The sequence below is a fragment of the Anopheles cruzii genome, chromosome X (assembly GCF_943734635.1).
Source record: "Anopheles cruzii chromosome X, idAnoCruzAS_RS32_06, whole genome shotgun sequence".
Lineage (NCBI taxonomy): Eukaryota > Metazoa > Arthropoda > Insecta > Diptera > Culicidae > Anopheles > Anopheles cruzii.
The window spans coordinates 3,086,890-3,097,442 of NC_069143.1; the positions used below are offsets into that span (position 1 = coordinate 3,086,890).

General features: G+C 39.4%; 1 long non-coding RNA gene across 1 annotated transcript; it reads right to left on the reverse strand.

Annotated features, from left to right (window-relative positions):
• Nucleotides 1–4,370: 4,370 nt before the first annotated feature.
• Nucleotides 4,371–6,949, reverse strand: LOC128269022 (uncharacterized). The gene is made up of 3 exons (XR_008269179.1): nucleotides 6,823–6,949; nucleotides 5,796–5,881; nucleotides 4,371–5,695 (listed from the first exon to the last, which is right to left on the reverse strand). It is a non-coding gene; the product is annotated as an uncharacterized LOC128269022 (long non-coding RNA).
• Nucleotides 6,950–10,553: the final 3,604 nt, after the last annotated feature.

Genomic DNA, 10,553 nt, shown 5'->3' on the forward strand with positions numbered 1-10,553 from the left:
AGTATTGATTGTTGCAAAACTACGTATTCATAATTTGTTTCTTCCAGAATCTATATACGCGTTACAGCTGTAATAAGCAATCAGTGCATCAAATTGCAGCTTAAAATTTCCTGCTGTTGGTACAATTTGGATCTCGTTTGGTGGCGTCTATGTATTCTGACACTGGATGGGTTCGCCTGCTCATCGATCTGATACCGTCACATTAGTGGTCCTTCTTTTGTTTTCGTTAGAAAACAATAAGCCGAAATACCTAGATTGTCTCGTCGCTTAAAATCTATGGTAGAAACAATATGCAGGTACGAGATGGATGTTTTCGTCGACAGCGGTAGTATATAGGATCGAAGCTTAAAGATAGAATGAGTATAGAAATAAGTCCATGTGGGTTTTCATATCGTTTCATTCGCCAGTTAGTAATATTAAATCTCTCCAGATGGCACGAACACTAAAAGAGTAATAAAGACCGCAAACCCGGATCTAAAAACGAGCCTTCAATGAATCAACATGCGTTTTGAGCCGCCCTAGGGGATGTAGCAGTGGAAAACATAAACTGTTGAGAAAATGGTTGCCACTTCTACACTTCCCTATTGGCGTAAGCACACATAATGACCCCTGAAGTCGTCTCTCCGCGCACGGTGCCGGAGGAGATCCCTACCTCCCACGCAATACCAACATTTGATGACGGTGAGATCTATGGCACTGTAAAAAATACTTATAGCAAACCCATCATACCTAGGATAACAAAATTGTATCAATCACAAGAAACTATCGCAATCGGTTGCACTGAGTATCTTATCTAATCGCTCATGTTGACTACTGCTAGCGTATAAATGTGATGACAAATGTTTTCAAGATAATTGCTTAAAAGGCAACCTATTCTTTCATATCTGAGTTCAAATTAAACGTACTAGCGCGCATTTAGTTTTCTCCGGATATGGTTATCTAAAAATGAGAGACAGTTGAGAATTAGTTGATTTTAATTGTTTTTGGTATAGCAAAAGTATTTACCTTTTATCGTCGTCGATTTCCATTTCTCGGTGATATTATCTCTTGGTGCTTCAACCAAAGTTCTAATCCTTGATTTAGTATGGCTATATGCTATACCTTAATATTATCAATATCAATGGAATCATCACTGGTAGAATTATTCTACTAGATTTACCTTTTACGGACAAACAATTTTCTCTATGATCATTTTTTGCATACAAAAAAGAATTGCCACCTTAACAACGCTAAGGCACATGGTTTATATTAGACCTTTATATCAAGTACCTTAGAACTGGAATGTTTGCTATTTCAGAGTCATGGAAATTCAGCATGTAACGTCTATTCATCTTATTTCGATCGCCAATATTACAAACATGGAGGCAATTTGATAGTCTCGCTCACTATATTAGGTGAAAGAACATCAAAAACCAAATGAGCATACAGTATTTATAGAAGAAAATAGAAAGACCTCGTTACCTGGCGTTATTTGTACGGTGTCGCCCTGTATGTCTTATTCCTTTCCGTTCATTGGTGGGTGGTTTCATTATACTATCATACCCAAGATCCCAAACACGGTAACGTCCGTCTACGAGGGGAAATGCGAAAGAGTTCCGCAGTTCACAGACCTTATCGCCATTCTTCCGCTGTCCTTACTCTTTATTACCAGTTGTCACAAAAAAGTGCCTCGATCTATGTATCTGTTGTGTTATTAATCGATGGAATGTTCGATTAGCAATCTCTCCCGGCTTCACTATCTTCACTACTTCACTAGATGCAAAAGAGAACAAAATTATCGATAGACCTGCTATAAACATGGTCGCATCCCATCAGGACTAACAACAACAAGAACACAGCCCAGGACAAGGCAAAAACGTTACTATAATTTACGTTCTCATTTCATTGATTAATATTTCAATATATTTTTCATTAAAAGAACGAGTTCATTTCAAAATAGAATAAAAATTTTATTAGACCCTTTTCCATACTCTTCCATTAGCGCAACCCACTAGGGAGCGCCTGGGAGTTGGTAAATTTGGCATTAGCATAATACCTTTGTGAAACAACGTTTGAAATTTAACAAGGTGTAACATTCGTTTACACAACAAAGTGAGGATTGATTGTTCATTTTTTTTTTCGTGCATCTACAGCAAGAAATCTGCCAACATTACTGTACGTCGTTTGAATTTATCTTGGAATTTATACCATTGGGATTGTTTTATTCTAGACGAACGAAAACACGTTGTACTTGATGTTTTCTGTGTCATTCTTCAAGTCTGTGGTCCAAAGTAAACACAGCGAGTTGTGTCTTTTTCACAATACCGTTGTTTTCATTCCAATTACAATTCCATTCTGGTGGATGCTTTCGGCATAACATTACACACACTATAAAATCATCAACGAAAATATTGCCAGCACTGTTGATTTGTGTTTCGATAACATAAAATTGGATATTGTATCAGGAGAACCCTTTTATCTGCTTCAACGTTTGAGCTCAGCAAAACTGTCGGCAAGTTCAGGATATTCGCTCGTAAACATTGCTTAATCAATCACTTAAATCCTGCCACCGTTAAAATGTCATTTTGTTGCGTATTCTGGACAAAGCCGTTTTCCAAGTTATTTGAACAATACCAGAAAGATGCTATTTCATCAATATTTCTTTACAGTACTATGCTTACAAAATGCCGGTTCCTTGAGCAATAAAAAGCTCTATGAAAGAAAATTGCCGACAATCTTGACTATGATCTCTTCTCGCTTGCTGCCCAATTATATCGTTGGTCATTGTGGTAATCAAATTTTCCCGCTTGCCGATCATAGATTTTCATTAGTTTTGTCCTTCAATTTAGCTCTCTTCTTGCTGGTCATCCATTCGGGTAACCCGTACCTTCGCTTATCAGGACTCTTCTCGCTTGCCGAGCAAACCACTATTGTGAACCATTTTAGGAATCACAAAAATAACCCAAACCAATGTAACACAGACTGTTATCCCATCTTCATGCGTCTCTCAGCTTCCTCTTCGCGCTTGCCTGGGCTGTGAACATTACATAGTTATATTGGTCACCTCACGACCCAGAAAGTAACGGTCTTCTCATCTTTTTGCAAGCAATTTTTTTAATTGCAAACCGTTTAGTAGAATAGCCAAATAGGTTATTGGCTAGTATAAAAACAGATGACATTTTGTACGTTGATTTTGTAGTCCTTGTACGTGCGTTCCACATCGGAATCCAACGTTGCAGTGGGGCTGCCTTTCAGACGTATTATCGTGCTCGCTCTCTCTTATATTCGTGGCCATCAGTTATTCAACAGTATGTTTTAGACGAAATCTTATCACCATGGTAGGAAAATCGACATCGTATACAAATAGGTGGAGTGGTTTTGTGTGGTTTGTTTCTATTTGTTCAACTTATTATGGCTGACATCTGGGTGTGTTCTGATCATGTACACGTGAAAACGGGACTCGTTGGGGGCGCAGTACACGTTTGTGCTTGAGTGCCCAAGTGGCTCCCATACTCTTAAATGTTAAGAGGTGACAGCTCTGTTAAGTTTAGCCACCATTTTAAATTCGTAGTTGAGGTGCTGGTATCTTTCGCCGTTCCTGTGTCAGCCAGGCAGCAGTAGTTTGTTTTATGCCACAGTTTATGCCGGTGTGTTTCGTATAAAACCAGGATTTGCGACGTTTGTTGTTATGGGCCATTTGAAAGAGAGGATTCACTGCCGACGCATTTCCAAGAAGAGAGCAGAAAGGACTAGAGAATCCTTTGGATCCAAGATGTGCAGCATACTTCGATACAGATACAAAACTTATCAGCTTCGCGTTTTCGCTCCGACAGCGGTAGCCCAATTCCAGCTAAATCGCATTCGAAGATTCCCTCAGTGTCAGCTTTTTCACAGCATCTTTCATAAAAAAGACTGCACTTCATTTGCTAGTCAGCAACAGTAACTTCCTCCGGCGAGTAACATAAAAGTCTGCACACAATCTCGTCCGGTAACGCGTGAAGCAGCTTCAGTACCAGCGCTAGGACGTCATGACTCATCAATCCATCGCCTTTCCGTCGACATCAGTGGCGTTAGAGCTCTCAACTTGACTTCCAACTGTTAACGAATTTACATGTAATATATGGCCATTACATGCGTAATTGCATCGGGGACGATACATAGAATCACATCCTATTGCAATGTAACTTGTAATCGTATCACTGATGTACAGATTACAGACTCGGCACAGTCTATTATTAAAAAAAATAAAATTACAAAATAATACCCTGAAAGATGCATTTAGCTATCATCCAAAAGTGCGTGTATGCTCGTAGATTGGTTCGTAGATCAAATTTATCACAGATTAAAAACATGGAACATGAATTTGAGAAAATTACGAACTCGGACTCAACTTCAGCCAAAATTACAATATTTACTTACTGACCTATATAACAAAAAAACATCATTGTTAAGCTAAACATATTCCTGTGCATTGATCATTCGCACTTGCATCAGATGTGGAAATACAATGTTTCTGCATATTGTGACATATCATTCGATTGTTAAACGGAAGCAATACATCAACTCAATGGAAGGATAATGTTTCTATCTTCTCATCCCTGTTTCTTCATATTATTCTTCAAAAAATTACGACTGTTTCAAATAGTAGGAACAACAACTAACATGCGAGACACAGTACGTCAGCTATGGAATGCGATGTAACAAAGGTTTACAACAGCTATAATATGCAACCTTTAAGTTGCTCACATGCTTATCACAAGTAATAAATGTTACTTTTTCGTAAGATCATATATTTTCCCCTATCGACAATTGATAGCTACGATCAATAAATGTTGTATGAATATTGTAAAATCCTAGCAACGACGTTTACTTTACAAAATATCCATTGGACCATTTAGCTGAATAGGATGCGTGGGGCAGATGTTTTTAATTTTTGTCCACAATCCCGCCTGGGTCCAAAACCTTGCAACCCTCTTTTGCCGCTACCGAAATACGGTGTTTTAGAAAATATTACGTTCTCGGTGGGCAATTAAAATGTTTGTTCTCAAATTCGCACATGGTGTACCATACCAGTTATGATGCAAAATAGCTGCTATTTCAGACGTATGCATCTCAGTCACATTGGTAGTCGTTACTGGATATTTACCAGTCTAGATAACCCAATCAAAAGTAGGTACGTACTTTACTTGCGTATGTATGTAGGATGACGGAATAGAATAGAAAAAGAAACACAACATTCCCGAAAGCCTGCTGTTTAAAGGTATAGGTGCTATTTCAAGGCATTCAGTCTTATTTGCAAATAAAAATGTGTCATGGTTTAGAAAATATACCATATTTACCAGTCTACTTCATTCGTTTATAAAAACTGAACTTTCTTTTACAGCGTCTATAGAATACCAAACGCGTTTAAAGAGAAACTGAAAAATTGAAAAAAGGCAAACTAACAAACTCATGCGCTGTTATGTTTCAAGTTCATGAAATAGGAATAAACTCCAACTTGACCATGCGATGCAAATGTAAAACATGTTGCCCTGCATAAAATACTTTTCATCACAACGCTTGTAGAACATTATTCTATTTTCAAAATTCCAACAACCCTCCTTTGAAAATACGTTGATGTATCAAAATTTGCATCCTCCTTTAATTGGTGGGAAATTTCGACGAAACATGGATTGCATTCCATTATGTAATGGAACTGAAATAAATACGCCGCTAGCTGCAAATATACAGTTACCAGATTAGTTGTAAATAGTTATTGTTATACTATTAGTCTCCTAATAGTGAAAAACTAGCCATGAAATAAAATTTCAACCTACCTTCTATGTTATAAATGGTTCGTGGGAAGACGACAGCTCTTTATTCCTCACGGTTGATAGTAAGAGGTGGTGCATGGCGACGCCGTCTGAAAAATAAAATTTTGTTTGTAATATATTGTAAGCAGGTTTTACTAATATAGCATTAGTATAAAAAAAAAGTAGTCAACTGTTCTGTAACCGAGGCTAAAAAATTGCTTTATGGTACTTTGTATAAGATTGATTGAGATAAACGTTGTAAAAAAAGATTGATATTTTCACTGCATTAAAGTAACCATAGCTTTCCTTGCCTGCGGTGGCACTGTAACATGTGTGGCTCTTTCCAATGAATAGATAGAATTGTTGCTTGAAAACACAAAGTTACCTTTTCGACGAATGTATGTCTCATAGTGGCAATCTTAAAACGGCCATTTTCGATATCGATGGACAATCGTTTCATCATGCATTCATTAATGCATTGAATTTCTAAATAGCTCATTGCATTGCCGAATCAAACTTCCAACTACACCTGTACATAATACCCTTACGATTGCATTCAGAATCGTTTTGTTCCCATTGCAAAATCATTTCACGTCAGAAAATGTCGACGTTATGCCTATTGCCACATCGCACAATATAGTCAGCGCTCGTCTTGTTCTTCGACCAAGGTTGACCTTTTTTCTTCCATTTTTCTTTTCCTGTGTATACCAGTTTTTTCTTTGTGCGACTTACGACATTTTGAACGCATTGTTAAGCATCCTAGAGCAAAAGATTTAGCTCGATGCAGCAGAGGATTAGCTACGATTTCGCGGTCACATTTTGTTTTTCGATGCTATATTTTTCATATTTTGTACTACAGTATTGACTGGTTTTTGTTCTTTAATTGACTACCTCACGTCTGTAATATAGAAAAATTGCTATAACACGTAAATGTCTTTTCCTTTCGCATTTAGGTTAAACTGCGCAACACGTAGAACACCGGAAGGACACAATTGCGTCGTCGTCGTCGTCGTCGTGTCGTAAATCATGATTTTATTTGTATTGCACTCACACTGTTGATCGTCGCAATTACAACAATCCGCTCTCGCGGTTAGCCTTGAAGGTCTTCGTCGCAAACTACACAACTGAACTCGACGCCAGCACGCACCTTTCTGAGCTCTTGCAGTGTTTTGTTTGCGAGATATAGCCAACCACACAAAGGCAGGTCATGTTGCTCGCTCACTAGTGTGCGTATGCTCGCGGTGTACGACTGTGCACTCTACATGAATCAGCGGAATCCCACACACTGAACAAGTATGCTTCTTATTGTGTCTTTGGCATCACCTACCATCACGATCTGGAACATTCCTTACAAAAGGAAGGGCTGCCGCGCAATAAAAACCAGCGAATAAGAAGGGTTTTAAAGTAAACGCACAAACTGCGCACAAAACATCATTGAATTAACCAGGAAAACGGCAGAGATTGCTTTCTGAGGCAGCGCATATTCTCTAGACAACCGTTTGGTTCAGATATCTGCTGTTTGCTTGTATTTCGTATATTATGTAACAAACCAACATCCATTTATACCAACATATGTATAATAATGAATTGAAAGACACATTGCTCGATGTACCAAAAAGTCGAACACACGTACTCCACAAGCCAGAACGTCGTTGATTACCTTGATTTTGTTAAAGTTATGTTTGGCACGCACAACTAAAAAACATAAACCTAAGCCCAAGGCTTTAATTGGGCTTCATTCTGTGTTTTATGCTGGGAAAGCAAAACAGCTGATTTTATAGCGCTTGTGTTGGTTGTTTTTTAAAGAAAACATGTATTGGTACGCGATCGATCGTTGAAATGTATGGTGATAAGTATGTGTGAGAAAAGCGGTATCCCTCACACTACGAACCGTAATGTAGGTAGGAATATTTTACAATGCTGAGGATACTGACAATCGTTCGAAAGTAGCCAACAAAGCGCTGCTTGTCAGCTGTTTATTTATGGAATATGTTTTCTTGTTACAGTTTTGTTATGGATTTTGTAGGGAAACTCTTCTGTGACATGCCTTGAGTTGAGCATAGAAACTGGCCACAGCTCTTTGTAACTGGCGCAAAACATTCGCTCGTATGGATATGCTCAAAGTAGGACAGCTCATTTACAATAATGCATATCTTCTACGCACATGTAAACAGCAAAAGTGTAACAATCTACAGGTAAACGTGCCGTGCAGCTGTACTGGCTATGCATTTCAACAACGTACAGCACAGAAAAGCCCAATACCATATTTGGTAGTTAGTTTAAATCTTACGATTCACTGTAGTGCAGTGTAATATTCGTAAACAAATTACACCACTCAAACATTTACACTTCAATTGTTGATTTTTTCAAAACTATACTTGGTGGCATACTTTTATAAAATTAAACTGTTTAATTTTCAATATTATAGGTTAACCATAACTGATTATGAAATGATGTTAATTTGGTTATTCGCTGCTATCCTGATGCTCGTTTCGCCGCTCGGAAATTTCTAGCTTAATGCTTGTTGGTCATTGCACACTGCGCTGTGCAAAGACGGGCATAAAATTTGTAGTGAAAAGTCGCTGCAAATCATGAGTTGCTAGCAGCATGGCAACATTATGTTTCAACCACTACTGTTCGTACTTTGCGAGCTTGCCAACCGTCTTTAGACCAGTGGTACCAAAGAAGAAGTCTGCACGATTAGGGCGGCTTCCAAGCTTCCTATGGTACAGTTGTATGCTTGAGCTGGGCGTTTGACAACAAACCATCCATGATCCAAAACCATCCACACCATCCATGAACCCATGGTGTTCCGATCTACCGGTTTGTTCTAAAAGAAGAAAAGTCGTACTCAGTACTGGTATCATTCAATTGAAAACAAAATGAACAAATGACTCGAACTACAAAAACCTCGTCATCAAGATGCAATCGTTGTAATGGTCCCAGTAATGCTGATTGACTAAGTCAGGAAGCTTATGTCATCGTCCAATGGTAGAAGCGCGATCAGACCGGTAGGAAGAAATCGCTTCTAGTCGATCATGTTGCCTCCGGAGAAAACATCAGCCAACTGAAGCGTTGACACGATGAACACACTCATCTGTTTGCGAACCATCGAAGTATAGCCGTCGGGGACGGGAAAGAATAACTGAACACCGGATTGAGCTCTACAACTGCAACAAGCAAATCAAAATGCGGATAAAAATAAACGGATACATATGGATTAGTAAAAACATACACAGAAGAATGAGACGTTCCTTATTATTTTAGCTCCGAGCTAGTCGTTTCCTTCGAGCATGTCGTTTCCTCCGTAGACCTGTTGGGCAGCATGCTGGACAGCCAAAACAACCACGCCGAGAGGAGTGACCGGATGCGGATTCGTATCTGGCGGCTAACGTGCGTTTTTACTGCACAGTGTTGCAGCCATTTATTTTCGGGAAAAATTACTCAGGACTCGTCCTGACCTTTGGATGAACACTGTTTGTTCAAAGTTTCTAGCCAGTGCTGTGTTAGCCATTGTTAGATCGATGACACACTTTCCAACACTTGCATTAATCTTAACTGAAGTACATAGATTATATCAGATTGGTTTCGCTGAAGATATTGCTGTGCGTATTTCCGGGCATATGAAACTATCGGTTTGATGGAACGCACAATGCTTGATCATGATGTGAAGATGTATGAATTATGTTAAGTGTATGCTAAATTGTAGTGTAGTTTAATAAATGTATTTAATAAAACAGTTACGACCATTGCGTACATATGTAATTTTGCAAACTTGTATTAATGTAAACTGTAAATAAACTCAAACCGTAATATGATGGCATTTATGTGTACCGTTTAATGCTGCCGGAAGGGGCTTAAAAGTAATGTTCTGTCTATTCGAGTTTGATAAGTTTGGCCTCGATGCTCTTTTCATATTGTTGTACTTTACGCGCAATAAAAGTATTAATATATACTCTGTTTAAATGTATACCGAGTAAGCCGTCGTCATCGTCATTTTGCAACATGCTGACGCTTCCCCTTTTTCGTTCTCCGTCTAAATTGCTTCAGCGAATATTTTCCGCAGAAAGAAAAAAAAAATCAAATGGAAAACATCTTTCACTCTCATTTCCGCCCCCGAAGAGACGCTCGTTCTTTACGTGGGCGTTCTTCCACGATCCCAGCTTCCTTCCAGTTCCCTCCTGGCTAAGTGGTGCTCATTTTTGGGCGTTATAATAACGAGACGTATTTTGGTTCGCGCTGTGCGAAATACACAGTTCGGCCGCAGCACTTGCTCGGTCGTCATCATTCTCCGTCTGCTCCGGCCCGATTTCACCCATTCCACCCGCTTGCTGTGCACGGCCACTTCGGACTGTTTTTTGTCCAGGTGATCTCCTGCACGCGATGGCGTTGAGGAGCGTGTTTTAGGAAAGGAAATGATCGTGTACGGCAGCCCTTAGTCTGAGAGACCGCGAAGTGCCAGAGCGCCGTGTTGAGGATCGTACGCATGCGAAGGCGAAACCGAATCTCAGTTAGCACGAAGTGCTGCCACGAACCGGACTCGGTGTCCCACGGCGAACGAAAGTGGGTGACAGGCTTAGGAGAGGTTGCATTTGGCCCAGGAAACGCGATCTTGCATCACTTTCTTGGCCGAGCTATACAAAGAAAGTAGCTAGAAAAAGCAAAACGTGACTATATCGCGTCTAGTGAAATGGTGTGCTGATCATATGTCTTAAAAATTTATGGAGGATTGAGAAGGAAGAAGGAAGGAAGGAAAAAGGATTCAAAGTTGCAACCAACGCT